The following is a 20,950-nucleotide window of genomic DNA, read 5'->3' on the forward strand; positions in this document are numbered from 1 at the left end:
TTATTCCAATATTGCTAACTTGGCTTGGAAATGTTCCCTTTGGCAAGAAAGTGGAAGAAAAATTCAGAAGATATTGCAGGGGACAGGTAATCAACGAGAATAAATTGTATCATGCAGTTTCTCAATGGTCTCAATTATATATGTGCCTTTTCTGTGATAGATCTTTAGTTATGTTTGTGATTGTGCCAAAATGGCTGCTGATAGATTTGGCGCCTGTTACGGGCTATATTATGTCCCCCTCCCAAATTCATAGGTTAAAGTCCTAACCCTCAGTACCTCCAAATGTGACGGTATTTGGAGATGGGGCCTTTAAGGAGGTAATCAAAGTCAAATGAGGTCATCAGGGTCGGCCCTAATCCAGGTGACTGTATTTGGAGATAGGGCCTTCAAAGACGTGAGTCAGTTAAAGTGAGGCCCTGAAGCTGGGCCCTAATCCCATCTCACTGATGTCCTTATAAGAAGAGGAAGTCTGAACATGGAGACAGAGCTCAAAAGCAAAGGTACCTGCCCAGAGGGACAACCATGTGAAGAGGCAGCAAATGATTGGCCATCTGCAAGCCAAAGAGAGTGGCCTCAGAAGAAACCAATCCTGCTGGCACTTTGATCTTGGACTTCCAGCCTCCAGTACTGTGAGAAAATAATTTTCAATTGTTTAAGCCCCGCGGTCTGTGGTATTCTGTTGTGGCAGCCGGAGAAGCCTAACCCAGTGCCATAGAGCAAAAATACAGGTGTTGGCTATCTCCAGTTTCGTCATTTCTCCTTTAATTAGCTCAAAGACATTTTCACTAAGGAAAAAACAGGTCTTAGTAAGCCCTTAGGACATCTGTCTTGAAAGTGGTCAAAGTCACAGACCCAGATCCTATTTCCATGAGTAATTTAACCCTGGTTATTTGGTAACAAGACTAAAAGCCTGTGGAGAGTGTCTAGCAGAAAAAAGGTGATTTTTACAGATTTACCTGAGCAGCATTCACTGTTCCTCCATCCTGGAACCACTGGACATTGTAGCATCCATGGCCATGGACACCCTTAGGCCTGTCCCCAGTGTGAGTCAGAGCAGTAACAACATAGAACAAGCTTTCAATCGCCCTGCCTTTTGATGGCAGAGTTGGGTATTGGAACAAGCTCCTGTGATGCCCAGTCTTTACCTTTTTAGTACATAGGCTTAAACAATTTTAGAACATTCTGGCACTTGAATATTTATTAAATACTAATTATGTGACTAGAAAGTACTATATTTGGGGTAGTGGGGAAAGGATCTGAAATAGTAGTGACACTTAGTTGAACTTATCTTTATTTTGAAGGGATCCAAAGTCCCAAAGAACGGAGATGAGTGACCCTGCCACATTATTGTGCTGGCTGCTCCTTATGCATCCTGGACAAAAGGGCCTATTTTTAAACGGTATCTTTTAAATATTTGAGACACTCCTTTATGACAGTGCCTTGATTAAAAACTCATGAAAGATACAAGCATACGCTATTGTTTTTAAACACAGAAGAGATACAGTAAATTGCGTGTTCACACCCACACATACACACACACACACTCACATAAACATTCCCTCAGATGCTGCCGTTGGCTACCCATTGAAGGGTTTTATCACTTTCAATGTTGAGAAATAGTCTCTCGTTATAGCTGATCTTAATCTCCAGCGCAGCGGTTTATCTATTTCTTCCTTTTAGGGCCTCAGTTCAAAGAGGGAAGAGCTGGTCCCAATTCTTTTTATGTCAGTTTTTCATATACTGGGGGACTTAAAGTGTTGAAATAGGTCATGCCTGTCGATTACAATAACAGACTTGAATGTTATATAACCTTGATTCTTTTAACTCCCTACACCTGGGAAATAGAAGGTGGGGAATAACTGGTGTTTGGCAGGATTTCAAACATTATCCATAATCTTTTTTTTTTTAACAAAAATTTGTTCTCATCAGATTTGTCCTAATTCTTTAGTAAAATGTCTAGGGGAAAATACACAGAATAATCAATAAAATTTCTTCTGTTATTGAAGAAAACTCATGAAAAAGAGATGACCCCAGTCCCTCAGCCTCTTGCTGTGTTGTTCACATTTTGTTAAACATGTGTTAAACACTTGCTAAACACATTTTGTTAAACACTGGTGACCCTTGTGATTCTTGAATTGTTAGCCTTTGGATTAACAATAAAGGATTTGGGGGTTTGGCTTGGATGGAATGACTTAGTTAGACCAACCCTCCCATTGGTAACAATTATCAAACCCAAACAAAGCTTAAAAAACAAATAACTAACTATCTGAAGGCACTGAAGAGTGACTAAGAACAAGCAGAACCTGGAGTGGAGACTCCTTTTGAAATAGATGAGACTTGCCATTTTGTGGTGCTTTGACTAAAAAAATATCAAGTATAGCTGACACAACTTTACATGCTGAGGTGTTGGAGAATATAGTTTTAGTTTGTCAGGGCAGTCAGGATGTTTGGGAAGAAATCTTGAAAAATAGGGGACTACAGTGAGGATGAGCCCCAAAATAAGTGTGTAAAATCTACCCAGTCTTTTGGCTGACCACTAAACTAATTGCAGGGAGGCCAGGGGGTCCAGAAAAAAAGCAGCGGGTGGAGGCTGAAATTAGTGAGTGTAGAGTTCAGCTACCACCAACATAGAGGTGGCGGAGTTTGACCGTCAAATTGACTGCCCGCTAAAATTTAAAAAAATCACTGCACTGGATATGTCTATTACCTTGATTGTGGTAAGGGTATCACAGGTGTTTGCATATGTCCAAACTCATCAAATTATACGCATTCAATGTGTGCAGTTCTTTGTGTATCAATTATATAATAATTGCTGTTGAAAAAACGCTCTGCAGATAAACATAACAGAATTTGGAATCTTTATAATGTATCATTCATAATGTACAGTATCCAAATAAAACTCAGCAGATATGTAAAAATAAAGGAAAATGTGACCCAGGCTTATGAAAAATCAATGGAAACAAACCCCAGGGTGATCCAGATGTTACAATGAGCAAAGACTTTAAAACAACACATACAAATATTTTTAAGTTCTTAAAGAGAAATATGTGCACAATGGATGAACAGATGGAGAATCTCAGCATGGAAATAGAAACTATTAAAAAAAGAACAAAATGGGAATTATAGATCTGAAAAGTACAATAACTGACATGAAACATTCACTGAAGGGGCTTCAAAACAGATTTGAGATGGCATAAGAGTCAGTGAACTTGAAGAAACATCAATAGAAATTATCCAATCTAAAGAACAAAGAGAAGTGAGAGATGAAAGACACTTGAATTTATTCAAGCACCCTCAGAGGTCCCTGGGACAATAATGAAAGGTCTAACATATATATATTTAGAATTCCAGGAGGCAAGATAAGAAAGAATGGGTTAGAACAGCACAAAAACAAAACAACTTGAGAAAACAATGGCTGAAATCTACTCAAATTTGCTGAAAAACATCAATTTATAGGTCAAAGAAGCTCATGGACAGCAAGTAGTATAAATACAAAGAAAATCACACACAGGTGCATCTTAGTCAAACTGCTGCAATCCAAAGCTAAAGAGAGAATCTTGGAGTAGCCAGAGACAAAAAGGCTCAGTGCCTCTGGGGTAAAAAATACTAAGGTAACTTCTTATCAGTCAAAATGGAGGAGAAACAATTGAATGATATTTTTTAAATGCTAAAAGAAAGGTATAAACAACAATCCTGCTAAATCAGAATTATATATAAGAAAAAATGTGTCACAAATTAAGGCGAAATAGAGATATTTTAGTTTAAAAAAACAAAACAGAATTCATTGCCAAAAGACCCATACTACAATAAATGCTAAATGAAGATATTCAGGCTGAAGGAAAATGACATCATGTGATAGGTAGGATCTATGAGAAAGAATGATTTTCTCTTTAAAGTGTAAATATGTGGACAAATATACAAAATTTATTATATATATTATGTATGTATGTATCTAGAGCTACCTATATAGCTGTCTCTGTATATGTTTCTTTAAAAGACATAGGTTGGCTTAATGTAAAAGTTACGATACTGTATCATATAATTTATAATATTTGTACACATGTATGCAAAATATAATTGCATTACACATGCAATTACATTACACATGATAGCACCGTAATTGGTGGGAAATAAATGTAACAAGACTGTTGCAAGGTTCTAATAGTTCATGTGAGTTAATACAGGAGTAGCTCAAAGTAAATTATAATAAGTAAAAGATGTATATTTTAATTCTCAGAGCAAAGAGATATAGCTAAAAAGCTAATGGAGCATTAAATTTTTGGATAACCCCCTCAAAAAAGCAGAAAAGGAGAAATGGAGGAACAAAAATTGATGATGCAAATAGAAACAAAAAAAGCACAGTTGTCAACCTAAATCCAATCATATCATTAATTACATTAAATATGAATATAATAAACACTACAATTAAAAGGCAAAGATTGTCAGACTGGATACAATTATAAGACCCAACCACATATTATCTACCAGAGACACTCTTTAAATACAAAGAAACAAATACACTGAATATGAAGGATGGAAGAAGACAGTTCATGCAAACATTGCTCTATTTATATCAGTCAAAATAGACTTCAAGACTAAGTATATTAACAAAGATAAATATGGACATTTCATAAGGATAAAAGGGTCAATACATCAGGAAGATATAGCATTTATAAATTACTTTGTACCTGACAACAATAGCTTCAAAGTACAAGAAGGGACCTGAGAGAATTGAGAAACTGAGAGCAAAAGAAGGAAATCAACTAAAGAAAAATCATTGTTGGATTTTTTAGTAGCTCTCTCTCAATAATCGATATAGTAGTTAGGCCAAAAAATCATTAAGAACATATAAAAGATACATAAAATCAAAGTGGCATTATCAACCATCTGCTCCTAGTTGACAATAATAGAAAACTACATCCTATGACTACAGAATCTGCACTCTTTTCAAGTGTGCATAGTTCACCAAGATAGGCATATGTTGCCTATAAAACAAGTATCACCAAATTTCAAAGACTGAAATCATAGAACAACTGTTCTGTGATCATTATAAAATTGAATTATGAATCACTAAATATTTGAAAATTAACAGTATACTTTAACCTATGAATTGAGAAAGGAATTGTAGGGAAAAATATAAAATATTCTTAACTAAATTATAACAAACAAAATACATCAAAATGTGTTTAATGCAGCTAAAAAACTGTTTAGAATTTTTCGTTGTATTTTGCTTTAAATATTTATATTGAAAAGCTTTAAAGGCTTAAGATAAACTATTGCAGTTTCCAGTTTAAGAAGGCAAGCAAATTTAATTTAAAATTAGTAGAAGAAAAAAAGTAGAGAAGAGAACAGAAACTGGTAAAAGTATAACACATAGAAACAGAGAAAATGAACAAAACAAAGAACGGTTTCTTTGAATAATGTTAATTAAACACCTGGAAAAACTGATCACATAAACAAAAAGAAAAACCAAATTACCTAATCAAGAATAAAAGAGAGAATATCCGTGCATATACTAAGAAATTAAAAGGACAATAGGAGAAAATTATGAATAAGTTTATGCAAGTAAATTTGACCACATTCATGATGGACGAGTTTTTTGTAAAGCCCAACTCTCTAGATAAAGGACACAGAATCAGATATAAATCTGTGTAGACTTATACCTATCGGAGAAAATGAATTTACTATTAAAAATATCCCCCAAAGAAAATTCCAGGCTTAGATAAACTTCACTAGTGAATTCTATCAACCATTTAGTGAAAAATACTAGTCTTAAACAATTTCAGATAATAAATGAGGAGAGAATATTTCAAAACTCATTTGATGAAGCCAACACAATCCTGACAGGAAAACCTTGCAAAGACTTACAAGAAAATTACAGAGCAATAGCCTTCATAAACGTAGCACAAAAATCCTTAACAAATCAAATGCAAATTAATGTCTAAAAGTGATAATTCATTGTAGCTGTATTATTCAAGGTTCTCCAGAGAAACGGAGTCAGTAGGATGTAAATGCATTTATTATGAGGAATTGGCTCATGCTATTATGGAGGCTGGAAAATCCCAAGATCCACAGGGTGAATTGTCAAGCTGGAAACTTGGGAGAGCTAATGGTTTATTTCCAGTCCAAGTCAAAGGCCTGAGAACCAGGAGAACTGGTGTTTTGGTTAAAGTCCAAAGGTAGGAAAAAAAGCTACTATCCTGGTGTGAAGGGAGTTAGGCAGGAAGAATTCTCTCTTACTCAAGGGAGGGTCAGCCTTTTTGTTCTATTCAAACCTTCAGCTGATTACATGAGGCCCACTCACATTAGGAAGGACAATCTGCTTTACTCATTCTATAGATTTCAGTATTAATCTCATCCAAAAACATCCTCATAGAAACATTCAGAATAACGTTTGACCAAATATCTAGGCACCCTATGGCCCAGTCAAGTTGGCACATAAAACTAACCATCACAAGTCCAGCCCTTGTCAACTCGGCACTTATGCACCCCCTTAAACCATACTTAATCTCCAAGTACAGACAATTATGAGGTCATAATTCTGCCTAACATGATACAACTATTCTGCATACAAGTGAAAATGCATTAACCCCTTGCCCAGAAGAGGAGATAAAATCTTTGAGTGATGTTTACTCTACTCCTTGATAGCCTGTAATTTAAATACTAAGGTGTGATGTTAACAATACTTAAATACTATGATGTGAAGTCAATGCATCTCATTACATGATAAGGGAATAAGAAAGGGGAGAAAACAAAGATGTTATACACATATGCAAACATATTTATAACAAAATAAGGAAAAATTGCTCATGACAAATGTAGTCCTCATTTCTATAACTGGTCATGTGGTTATAGTTGGTGTTTATAACTGCCTTCTTCCACTACCCGTTCTTCTTCCACTACCTCGGCTGATTGTGGTTCTTTACGTGGTGGGGTCCTCAAGCCTTCATTTCTGAATAGTCTAGGCTGTTAGCAGTCCTGCCTGGATTGGGTTGTTATAGTTTTCCATTGACCTTAATCACAAGGCATGATAATACTAAGAGACATCCAAAGGATCTCCTGTATTCCAGATATACTCTTCCCTTCCTCCACATGGAGTGGTAGTCCAATTTCCCCTTGGTACTCAGAATCAATCATCCCATCCAGCTCAGTAACTCCCTTCTTTGCCTGTTGATTCATCCAAAGTGGCTGTGGGGCAGTCTTAAATTTCAGTTCAGTGGAATCATTGTGTCTCCTCATGGAAGCATCCCTCCCTTTAAAACTAAGACCTCTAGGCCAGCAGAGCATAAGATCACAGGATCAAAAAGCAAAAAGGAAAGTTGCTGAGGGTAATGGTGAACGGTGCTACTCTCATTTCCACCCCTTGATTCCTGGACCCATGAATCCTGACTATGGGAAAAACATCACCATATATTGGATGCTAATTCAAAGCATATAGAGCTTTCTGGAGAACCTTGCCCCAGCCCTGCAAGATATTGCCACCCAGCTAGTGCTGTAAATGAGTCTTCAAAAGGCCATTTCACCATTCTTTTGGGCCAGCTGCTTCAGAATGGTGGGGAACATGGTAAGACCAGTGAATTGAGCACGGATCCATTGCTGCACTTCTTTTGCTGTAAAATAAGTTCCTTGATCATGCAATGCATGTGTTATTCACTGTCATGCTGTTACCATGACAGTGGATAACACATTCTGTAAGTCCATGGATTGTAGTTTTGAGAGAAGCATTGCATGCAGAGATGGCAAGTCCATATCCAGGGTAAGTGCCTACTTTGGTAAGAACAAAACACTGCCTCTTTCATGGAGGACACAGTCTAATGTAATCAACCTGCTGCCAGGAGCTGGCTGATCACCCAGAGGAATGGTGCTATATTAGAGGCTCAGTGTTGGCACTTTCTCACTCAGTGATTGGGCACTCACCAGTGGCCATAGCCAGGTCAGCCTAGGTGAATGGAAATCCATGTTGCTGAACTATGCATAATCTCCATCCCTGCCATCATAGCCATTTTGTTCATTAGCCTATTGTGTGATGACGGGGGTTATGGGGAAAGAGACTGACTGGTATCTACAGAATGGGTTATCCTATCCACTTGATTATTAAAATCCTCCTCTACTGAGGTCACCCTTTGGTAAATATTCACTTGAGACACAAATATCTTTGGGCTTTTTCCCCACTGAGAGAAATATATTGCATATCTCTTTCTAAAATTTCCTTGTTGCCAATTCTCCAATCACATTCCTTCCAAGTCTCTGACCACACATTCAAACCATTGGCCACGGCCCATGAATCAGTATCTAATCATACATCTGCCCTTTTCTCCTTCCAAGCAAGTGAGCAGCCAAGTGCACTGCTCAGAGTTCTGCCCCCTGGAAGGATTTGCCTACACCATTGTCTTCCAGGGATTTCTCAGATTGGGGCTGTAGTGCTGCAGCTGTCCACTTTGTGGTGGTGCCTGCATATTGTGCAGAACCATCTGTAAACAAGGCCCAACTCTTCTCTTCCCCTGTCAATTGATCCTAAGGAACTCCCCATGAGCCATAGGTGCAGGCTAAGAGAGAGAAAACAGTATAGCAGGATCGGGGACCATGGCATTTTGGCCACTTCTTCATGTAACTTACTTGTGCTTTCAGAGCCTGCTTGGTCCTGATGACGTATATACCACTTCCATTTGATGATGGAGTGCTACTGTGTGTGACCAATTTTATAGCATGGTGGCTCAAGCAACACTCAGTTTATGGTGGGTAGCTCAGGTTGTATAATAACTTGATGGCACATGATTAAGAGTTAATCTCTACTAAAGCCAGTAGCAGGCCTTAGTAGAGCTGCTTCTCAAAAAGAGAGTAGTTTCCCACAGAGAATGGCGGGGCTTTGCTCCAAAATGCCAAGAGCCTGCATTGCGATTCCACCATAGGGGCCTGCCAAAGCTTCCAAATAGCATACCTATCTGCCATTGACACTTCAAGTCCCATTGGATCTGCTGGATCACATGGCCCAAGAGGCAGAGCAGCTTGCACAGCAGGTTGGACCTGTTACACAGCCTTCTCTTGACCTGGGCCCCACTTAAAACTCATAGTTTTTCAAGTCACTCAGTGAATAGGCTGGAGTAACACTCAAATGAGAAATATGTTGCCTCCAAAATCCAAAGGGGCCCACTTTGTGCTTTTTTTTTGACTGTAGGAGGGACCAGATGCAACAATCTTAGAAGGGATATCTCTACATGACCCATACCAAAAAATTTTTCTGAAGTATAAGTCTCTTGAATTTTTGTTGGGTTTATGTTCCATCCTGTGACATGCAAATATCTCACCAATAAGTCTAGAGTCATTGTTACTTCTTGTTCACTGAGTCAAATCAACATAATGTAATCAATACAACAAACCAGTGTGATATTTTGTGGAAGGGAAAGGCAATCAAGGTCCTTGTGAACTAAATTATGACGTAGAGCTGGGGGGTTGATATACCCCTGAGGTAGGACAGTGAATGTATATTGCTGGCCTTGCCAACTGAAAGCAAATTGCTTCTGGTGGTCCTTATTAACAGGTGTAGAGAAAATAAAGCATTTGTCAGATCATAGCTACACATCAGGTACTAGGAGATGTGTTAATTTGTTCAAGAAATAAAACCCACATCTGGTGCAGCAGCTGCAATTGGAGTCACCATCTGATTAAGCTGACAATAATCTACAGTTATTCCCCCAAACGTGTCTGTCTTCTATACAAACCAAATAGGTGAGTTGAAAGAGGATGCGGTGGGAATCACCACCCCTGTACCCATGGTGGTACTAGTCTCTGCAATCCTTCTAGGAATAGAATATTGTTTTGGTTTACTATTTTCTTAGGCAGAGGAAGTTCTAGTGGTTTCCATTTGGCCTTTCCTACCATAATAACCCTCACTCCACAGGTTATCGAACAAACATGGGGATTTTGCCATTTGATGAGTATATCTATTCCAGTTATGTATTCAGGAACTGGGAAAATAACTGCAGGATAGGTTCAGGGACCCAGAGGGCCCACTTTGAAACGAACCTGAGCTAAAACTCCATTGATCACCTGACCTCCATAAGCCCTTACTCCAACTGGTAGATCACAGTGATGTTTTGGGTCTCCTAGAATTAATGTCAGTTCAGAGCCAATGTCCAGTAGTCCCTGAAAAGTCTGATTATTTCCTTTCCTCCAGTGTACAGTTAGCCCAGTAAGAGGCTATAGGTCCCTTTAAGGAAGGCTGGAAGAAAGATTAACAGTATAAATTTTTGGCAGTGTACCTGGGTTCTTCCTTAAGAGAACCTGGCCTCCGCCTCATTCAAGGGGTTCTGGGTCTATAAACTAGCTCAAGTCTAAGAATTGGTTGAGGGACAATGACTCTCTGGTTTTATGATTCAGATTAGACTTTTCTTCACTTGACCTAGAGCTTTTCTACTTATACAGATTAAGTAAGAATTTAGTAGGTTTCTTATCTATTTCACTTCCAAGAACACCATGATCAACTAGCCAAACCCATAGTTTGCATGAGTCAGGCTCTTTTGATTGCTGCTTTGACTCTGCTGTCCAGTACGTTAAGCACACCCACCTTGCCTTTGGTGTTTGAGTGCCGCTACTTAGTCCCTGCTACCCCAGGATCCAAGTACTCCCACTGCATTCAAGTTTCCCAATTCAGTAACTGCAGTTCCCACTGTAAGGTCTGGCCTACAGAGAAGAGCAATCACAGAGTTCTACGAGGATGCTGAGACTCCCCTCACAAGTTCATTTCTCACAGTCCTGGGGAAAGGTTTGTCTTTTAGACCCTCCTAGGGTAGAAGAGGAGGTCTTAAATGACAAATTCACTCTAACGTTTCAATCTCCCTAAGCCTTTGAATCTCTACCTCTACATTGAACCAAGGAGGTCTGGCATTTCTAACTTGCCTGCTGTGGGTCACCTTTCAGTTCATGTATCAGCCAACCAACCAAACAAACTGTTACAGTCATTTCTAACTCCCTGAAATGCAACATTAGATGCAGAATCTCCACTTAGTGAGCCCATATCAATAAATTTTGCTTCATCCAACTTTATGTTCCTTCTATTATTATCCCAGACCCTTAGTATCCATTCCCACTCATGTTCCCCAATTTTTGTTTGTTTAAATTAGAAAACTCAAGTAGTTCTTTTGGAGTGTAATGCACTTCCTCACAGGTCATACTTTGTACTTCATCTTTAGGGGACCTGCTGTGACTTGAGTCTAGTTAGGTCTAGAAGCAAAGACAGTGTCAGGGGTGTATCCTGAGGAGAATCGGCATTGTTTTGAATGGTGACTGCCTCAGGTGGCTGTTACTGTTGTCTGAGGCAATGCAGAGTTAATTCCCTCAGACTGGGTGGAGAGGCCACTTCCACTGGGGGTGGAGAGCCTGCTTCTGCTGGCAAGGAAGACTCATCAGAATTTAGGGCTCAATGTCTCCGTCTTCACCAGGTTCTTCCCATACATCCCATTCCAACTTTAAGGATTCCATTCCTTGCCATTAATATCCTCACTTTAATAGCTGTCACCCTTGAATTGTAATTCAGCCAGCTGCAGGATGAGATTTTGGGTTTCATTCTCAATAATTTCAGTTCTAAGGTACAGGAGATAAGAGTCTCCTTCAGGGAACACATAGAAGCTTTCAGGTCATTTGTGCAGCACTTAAGCTGGGAATTTGAATCCCTGAACTCCTTCCTCACCTCCACCCCGACCCTTTGTCCAAGAACGCTAGGAGCAACTGGACAATTTCATTATATTTGTTAGTTTGGCCAAAATGTTTGAAAGTATCATACACACAGATACCCAGATACTTGCTTCTTATAAGCGGGTGATTAGGAGTATTCAGTGGTGATATTTTGTGTATCTATATTGCCAGATCACACTGTAGACTACCAGTGCTCTCCTCACTACAGGAAACAAAGTCATTAACATCTTTAAATCTAATCAGACTAGAAAGCCACTTCCAGAAACCCCAGAACCAATTTAGGAAACTCATCCTTAAAATTCTGTTGGTTGGGGCTGGCCCTGTGGCCTAGTGGTTAATTTCAGCATGCTGTACTTTGGTGGCCAGGTTAGGATCCCAAGTGTGGACCTATACCACGTGTTAGCAGCTGTGCTGTGGCAGCAACCCACATACAAAATAGAGGAAGATTGGCACAGATGTTAGCTCAGGGTGAATCTTCCTCAAGCAAAAGAACAGGAAGATTAGCAACAGATGTTAGATCAAGGTGAATCTTCTCCAGGAGAAAAAAAAAATTTCTTCCTCTAGAACCACTATCTTTACTAAGATTTCACTAGTGAATTCTATGAAACATGTAGCAAAAAATAATACTAATCTTAAGTTATTTCAGATAATAGAGGAGGAGAAAATGTTTCCACACTAATTTGACAAGGCCACCACAGTCCTGACAGCAAAACCTTACAATTACAAAATAATTATAGTCATAGCCTTCATAAACCTAGGCAAAAATCCCTAACAAAATATTAGCAAAGCAAATGCAATAATTCTAAAAATGATAATGCATCATGGCCAAGTGGTATTTATCCAAGTAATTCAAGATCATTTTAACATTTAAAAATCAATCAATGACAGCCACTATAGTGCCAAAATAAAGGAGGAAACCTCTGTGCTGTGTTGAATATCATTATTTTAACATATAAAGCCAAAACATATGACCAAATATAAAACCTATTCATGATGTAGAAAAAGAAAATCTCTTAGCAAGCTTGGAAAAAAGCAGATTTTCTCATCCTGATAAATGGTTTCTCTGAAAAATCTACAACTTACATTATACCTAATATTCTCCCTAAAATTGGGATTTATGCATGGCTGTCTTCTCTTACCACTTCTATTTAACATTTTATTGGAGGACCTGGCCATTGCAATAAGGGAGGAAAAAAATAAAATGCATATGGATTGGGATGGAAGAAGTTAAACAATCCCTATTCAGAGACAGCATGATTGCTTTTTGCTGGAAAAAAAAACCCCTAAGGAATTAACAATGATTAAAAAAAAAAGCTTCTCAAACTAATAAGTGAGATTCATAAGACCTGAAGTTATAAGATCAACATACAAAAAAAATTATATTTCTATATACTAGGAGCAAACAATTGGAAAAGAGAAATTTTTAAATTCCTTTTACCATTATATACAAATATTCATAAAGTATATAGGAATAATTTTTTGAAAGTCATGCAAACCCTCCATTTTTAAAACCACAGAACATTGCTGAAAGAAATAGAGAGACACGTTCATAGCTTGAAATACTCAATAATTTAAAGATGCCCATTTCCCTGAAATTAGTCTATAGATTACATCAATCAGAATTCCTGCAGACATTTTTTATAGAAATTGATAAATTTGTATGAAAATGTATATGAATATGCAAAGAATCTAGAATTTTCAAAACAATCTTGAAGAAAAAGAAAAAAAGCTGAAAGACTTGTACCATCTGATTTCAAGACTTACTATAAGTTATATTAATCAAGACAGCATGGCATTGTCATAAAGATAGACAAATAGATCAATGGAATAGAACAGAGCATCCAAATGAACCCATATTAATATGAAAATTGACTTTCAATAAAGGTGCCAAATCAATTCAAAGGGAAAAAGACAGTTTCCCAACAAACGGTGCTGAAACAACTGAATATCCATACTGAAAAAAAAAATTAGCCTCCCTTTCTCATACCATGCACAAAAATTAATTTGTGATGGATCATAGACCTCAAGATAAAAACTAAATCTATAAAGCTTTTAGAGGACAACATACAAGAGTATTTTTATCAATATTAAAAACATTAAGAATATGAATAGGCAAGCCATAGAATGGGAGAAAAGTATTCAAAAATATATCCACAAAGCATATTGACAAAAGACTTATACCCAGAATATATTCAGAATTCCCACAACTCAGTAATAAAAGTCCACCCAATAAAACATGTGCAAAAGCAGTGAACGGACACATCACAAATTGTTACTCAAATCGTCAATATGTACATGAAAAAGCACTCGGTGTGATTAATCATCAGGGGAATGCAAATTAAAATGATTTATCACTAAATACTCAGTAAAATGGCTAAAACATAGAAGACTAACAACACTGAATGCAAAAACCTGGAGTAACTGGAACTCTCATATTCTTGGTAGAGATGTAAAATGGTATAACCACTTTGAAAAAAAAAATGGCAGTTTCTTTTAAATTGCCTGCTCTCTGATCCAGCATTCCACTCCTAGGTATGAAAATACATGTCCACACAAAGACTTGGACCAAAATGTTCACAGACGCTTTAATCACAATAGCCAAAAGCTGAAAACAGTCCAAATTTACCTCTGCAGAAAAATGGACAAATGAGCTATTGTATAGCCATAAAACAGAATACTGCTCAACAATAGTAATGAATGATTTGTTGATTCACTCAGCAACACAGATGACTCTCCCAAACACTGTACAGAGTGAAAGAAGCCAGACATAACCAGCACATGCTGAATGATTCCATTTATGTTAAGTCTTAGAACAGGCACAATTTATCTACGGTGAGAAGAAAATCATGCTACTTTTTGCTTGGGTTGGAATGAAGGGAGTATGACTGGAACAGAACACAATAGAACTTTTTGGGGAGACAAGAATGCCCCATATTATGATAGAGATATGGATTGTGGGTTAGTCAGTTGTATCCATTGTACATCTAATATTTGTGGAATTGTGTGAATTTTACCTCAAGAAAAAAGACATTAAAATACTACTACTAATAGTAATAGGCAAGTGTTGGATGGACAATGGGTGAAAGTATAGAGAAAATAAGAACGGCAGAATGTTGACAGTTGGAGAAGCTAGATAATAGGTCCATAGTGTATCAGTATACTATTTTGTTTACTTTTTTTGTTTTAAATTTCCTATAATTTAAAAATAATTTCATATGCAATACAAACAGTAACATGACAATGATTGGAAAATGGGGTCGTCCAGTAATCATTTAAGACTCTCATCCTTCTTATATTTTATCTAGGAAAATAAATCTAGTTGCTTATGTACACAAATAAAAGATTTTTTTGACTTAAAAAAATCATTTGGGAGCCAGCCCTGATGGCTGGTGGAACGTCAATAGCATTGTGTTAAGTAAAGGAAGTCAGAAACAAAATATGACACATTCCATAATTCTGATCATGTGAAATTCTATGAAAGAAAAAGAATGTAGTGATGCAAAGCAGACGCTGATGGCTGCCGGGGTTCAGTGGGTGGGAGGAAGAAATTGACTGCAAAGGGTCATGTGAGAACTCATTGGGATGAAGGAACTATTTTGTATCATGATTGTAGTAGCAAGACCGTAGCTGTATAAATTTGACAAAACTCATGAAGTCAGACACTTTAAAAGGGCAGATTTTGCCAATTTAAAAAAAATGTATTGAGAACGTGTTTTTACATACTCTGAATCTGTCTTCCGTGGGAAGTTTAATTTTCTTCCTAACGCTGTTTCTGACAAAATGACAAGTATGATCACAGAAACCACAGTAGTACAAAACCCATTAAACATGAAGATGTAGAATGGAAACCAGCCTCATACTGTGGCTCAGGCACTGAAAGGCTCATGAAACACCAAGATCTATGGAGACTCAGTCCTATGACTCAGTCATAGTAGAACATCCTCCCACTGAAATTGCTAATAGACTATGTGGCTTTAAATACACAGTTCCCAAATCAGTTCTAAGTAAAGGCCAGCTTCTTATACAATATCCTTACTGACCGGACCTTATGGTCACAAAGTGCTTCTGCAAGAAGTTGCTTCCTAGTGTTACTTCACAATCTTCCGTCATCTTTCTGAGTCAGAGGAGAAAGAGCTCAGTTGCTGATATTTGACTGAGTGAAAATGAGGCACAGAAAATAACTTGTCTATATTGAGACACAAGTGGAGCTAAAAAGACAATCATTTCACTGGTGGTGGTATCAACCTACTAACAAAGCTTTTTTGACAATTGTTTCAAGGATAAAAAATTCAAAACGTATTGTAGTAAGATCCCTGGGAATTTAGAGCATGAAGAATCTACTTGACGTCTTCTTTAAGCTTCTAGTTTCTATTTTTGGTACCAGAGGTCACAGAATGAAAAAGGGACAATGGGCATTCATGGTTTTTATTATAGCCTCACTTACGGAAAGCTGGTAATTCCAAGCTGCTGACAGTTTCCTAACAGTGTTTACAGCTAATTAGGATAGTTTGGCAGCAGTACAGGAAAGATCTGACAGAGAGGATCTAGGTTGTGCCCGCTGCTAAGCTCAATGCCAAAAGTCGCCATTCTTGGGCTCCTTCTCAGAACTGTGTCCTAGCAACAGGTATTCCTAGAAACAAGAATGTGCATGTTTGTGTGTGTGTGGGCGGGTAGGGAGGTGTTGAAAGGGACATTGAGGAGAGAGTGTCTTGATGTTTTCTATATAGCACTTGGCTGGGTACATCAACCATATTTATTAAGTCTGACTCGTAGCCAGATGTCAGAATTTTGGTGGGAAATCTCTCACTTTCCCCTCTTGAATCCCAGTGTTCTCCCTCACTGCATCGTTTTGCCTCCAGCTGAGGCAGGGGCTGTGTTGAGAATGGAGTGGCAAGGGAAGGGATAGAACAAAGGCAAGAAGACTTCCTGGCTATTGCAATAAAGCAGGATAAACCCAGCAAGAAGTGACTATGGAGATGAGAAAAAGTTGAAGATACAAGGTGAATTTAGGAGGCAGAATTGAAAGATCTTGGAAACCTAATCAGCGTGGGAATTAAACAGAATTCTTGCTCGAGTAACTGGGTGGAGAGCAGCATCATTCATGCAGCTGGGAAAACAAAAAAGTGGCTAGCTGGGTTGGGAGTAATTTGGAAGTACAGCCACATAAGAGATATATGTAAAATCGATCCCTTATCCCCCAACTGGAGTTTTAAACTCTGGCGCAAATCTTGTGACCCCATTGGTTTTCATTTGTTTGTGTAATATTCTCTGTGACTCTCTCTCCAGCCTTACTTCTTTCTCTACACTTTCATACTGACGTGTTTTGACTCCTCATTCCCCTAACAGACTTCTTCTAGTCGCTTGAATGCTCCTTGCCCTATCTCACCTCTGTGACTTTGCATATGCCTTGTTTCTTGAGGGCTCCTCTCCCTCAGTTTAGCCTCTTTCCTTGGCTCACCGCTGTACGCCCTTTAGTTTTCCACTAAGCCATCACTTCCCCGGAAGCCTTCCTTGCACCCTTGCCACCCACCCCAAGCTCACCATAGGTAACTCTTTGGTGTACTTCTACTTTATCATAGTGCTTATCATCAGTTTTGAAGTTGGCCCCTTAATTGCCTGTCTTCACCTCTACATTATAAGCTCAAGTAAGACAGAAGAAATGTTTGCCTAGTCAATAATTAAGCCCGAAGAGTCACAATAAAAGTTAAATACATGTTGCTAGAATCGAATATTTTTTAAATTAGCTAGCAAATGTAAAACGAAAGCAAATGTACAAGGAGACCCAGATTCTCAATCTTTGTGTTCATGTTCATTATGACATATCTTCATTTATATCAATTGCAATTTGTAATAATAAATAAGTAATTATATGTAATATATCTAAGATATAGTTACATATTATGTATTACATTTATATGTAGATAGAGAAAGATAAGTAATGGACTGAGAACTAAGAAATGGAGTTCTATATAAAATTCTGCCCTTAAAAGCAGATTATGCCTTTATACATGACATTTAAATACTTTGAGCTTAAATTTTAACATCTGTACAGCTAAGGATAAAGAAAGTTTTCTTCAGATTTAAAATTATGTGAATCCATGAAAATAAAAAACACAGAGTAATTTAAGGCTTATCAATTGCCAAAGGTTGTAGACAGAGATTTTCAAAAATAAAGTAAGAGTTGGGTGATGTCTGATAACATGGGAATAGAAATGGATTTGAAATTTCTGTCAAAAACTAACAATATAAGTGCCATGAGTAATTTTTTTAAAGAATAATTTTATGTCTGGATTCTTCAAGTTTGACTTTGTACATTATAAATATTTAGTTAAGCCCAGCAGTAGACTTCCTCATTAAGATGGTTAAGGCTCACCATAATACGAACTGAATCGCATGCAGCTAGTCTGTACTGGTAAAAATGTATTAACTAACATTTAATATTAATGAGGGGCACATGGAGACTGTAGACACAAAAGAACTTAGATACTTGCAAAGATAAATTACTGGTATAAGAGTACCTCATTTCCAAATAAAGGGAAGATGTTTAACCAATACTAGAGACAGTGGAAATCCTTTCAACAGTTCTGGAACCAAAGAAGTACAGGTAGGTTGGGAAAGGCCCTCAGAGATCATGTGCCCCAATCTCACTAGAGTCTTTGATCTTCTTGGAACACCCCGGATAAGTGCTGTCCCACTTACTCTCGAATATCTCTGAGAAGACAGTCTCACTGGAAGCAACTCATTCCATCTTTGGACAACTCTATCTATTGCAGAGTGTTTTCTTCTATTGTGCTCCCCAAAGTTTTTATTCATTGGTCTAGTTCTGCCATTGAGATCAAGCAAAACACATCAAATATCTCCTTCACATGACAGCTTTGAATTACTATTACAAATTTAGAAGGAATTTCCACTTTTGTATTTCTGGGCAATGTAAAAATATAGTATGACAATCAAAACCTTTTTGAACTAGATGTAAATACAAGTTTAATTTCTTTTTTGGTCCCCAAATTAGAGTTTAGTTTAAATTCTGATTCATGTTGTTTTTAAACTAAAGCTATCCTCTTTTAAAAATATCTCACCACCTCCTGCCTCTTTTCGTTAGTCTGACATCGATCACCACAGTCTAATTGCTCTTGTTCTTGCTTCTTGGTATGTGGGAGGTGGGTGGTCAGTTTGTATGACATCTGGCAGTAGATGCTTGCTGAGTTCCGTCTTTGGTAGAAAGAGATTGATGTATTGCACTGTAATTGCACTGCCAGCTAATGTGCCCTGGGAGTGGAATGGCTGTGAGGATGGCGTGAGCTGAAGCCAGTTCTGCTTTCAGACAGTGTGTTGTAAGACAGGGGTAAGAAAATAGCAACTATAAAACAACGAATACTTTGAAGTAAGACCAGACCTAATTTTCTAACTTGGCCTAGAAAGTTACTATCTATATAACCTTCATTAAATGAGTTAATTTCACGCAGCCCTAGGGTCTTCATCTATAAAATGGGAATAATATTGACTCTGCAGTCCTGTTGTGATAATTAAATGAGGCACTTGAGCACACTTCATCTAGTAAAATGCTGGGCTCTTGCTTTTCCTGTTTCAAAGCTAGTGCAGAGTTAGAAACTTTCTCTCTCAGCTTTCCATGGCTTCCCCAGACCCCTACCCCTCCCACACAGCACAGTAGTGCTGCTCAGGACAATCTCCAGTCACACATTCAGGCCAGGGAGCTCTTTCTGCTTTGAGTTCTTACCTTCTCCAATTGTATGATTCTAAAATGAGAGCTCCTCAGCACCGGTGAAAGCATCAGATGTGAACTGAGCTAGCTTATTCTTACTCCTCAGAATAATAATGGTGCTTGTAATACACAGACTGATGAGGAATTGAAGGTTCCGTGACCCAGTTTGGTATGTCCCTGAGTAACCAAGGCTGCTTTGCCTCTAAAAGTCCTCTTGTTGGTTTTCTCAGGATGGCTTTGGATGGCAGTGGCCTATGGCTATTGGCCAGTGAAACAAGGGCAAGGAAACATGTATGGAATACTGAGCACGTGCCAAGAATTGTGCCAGGTCTGTGCCTCAAAACCTCTCACTGAGGTGTTCATGCATTCATTCATGCATTCATTCATTTATTCATCAAAAACTATTGCAAGCCACCTCTGGGCCAAGTTGTGTGTGACAGTCTCAGAGGAGAAGTTACAATATAGTAAAAAGTACCGTAAAATGTGTAAAATATAGATAAATTATACAGAGAAAGGAATCTCAACTCTCTGGGGTTGGAAGATTCTGGAAGAAATGAGGAACTGAGGTCTGAAAGAGAATAGTCTTTCAGAGGGAAGAATAGTTCGAGCATGGGAAACGCGCCTTTGAGGTACAGGAGGCCTGACCTTACGTAGCCTGTTATGGAAATGCCCATATGTTGATATTACAGAAGCTTGACATGCAAAAGGAATTGCGAAAATAGTTTAAGCTAGAAAAGAGGGCGTTGTGCAAAATAACACCATAGACATAGAATTTAATCTAAAACTATGTTGCTTACCAAGGAAGGAAGGAAATCTCACCAGCTCAGGGCTGGGCTGCTATCACATTTCATTTCTTTTGCATATTGAAATCACAGACTTTCTGGTCAAAAGGTACAAACTTCCAGTTCTGAGATAAATAAGAATTAGGAATGTAATGTCCAACAAGATGACTATAGTTAACACTCCCATATGGTATATATGTAGTCGTTAAGAGACTAAATCCTAAAAGTTCTCATCACAAGGAGACATTTTTTTTTGTCCTTTTTTTACTTTTTCTTTTTACTGTATCTGTGTGAGATGATGGATGTTAACTAAACTTATTGTGGTAATCACTTCATAATATATGTAGGTCAAACTATGATGCTATACATCTTAAACTTATACAGTGATGGATGTCAATTATATCACAGTAAAACTGAGAAAAGAAAGAAATCACAGACTTCCTTTTATAGAAGAGTGCAATCTAAGATCCATTTGAGATTTGAATTTTGTCAGCAGTGGAGTGGAGATTTTGTGATACACAGGTGATGGGGGTATAACTTGTGATGCAGGGGCAAGGGGATTCTTGGAAAAAATAGGGGGATTCTTGGGGAAAAAATATGAAAAGCCCCCATCAAAAGGCTATTTGTGAAGAGTAGTAAGAACTTAGACTTGAAAGGGGCACAAGAGTTGTCTTGTAAACATTAAGGTCTCCTCATTTTGCTGAGACTGTAGACTTTTCTAAGAGGAAGTTTCGTAAGATGAAGTCCTGTTTCA

This window comes from Equus quagga, chromosome 2 (genome assembly GCF_021613505.1).
Source record: "Equus quagga isolate Etosha38 chromosome 2, UCLA_HA_Equagga_1.0, whole genome shotgun sequence".
In the NCBI taxonomy this organism is placed as follows: domain Eukaryota; kingdom Metazoa; phylum Chordata; class Mammalia; order Perissodactyla; family Equidae; genus Equus; species Equus quagga.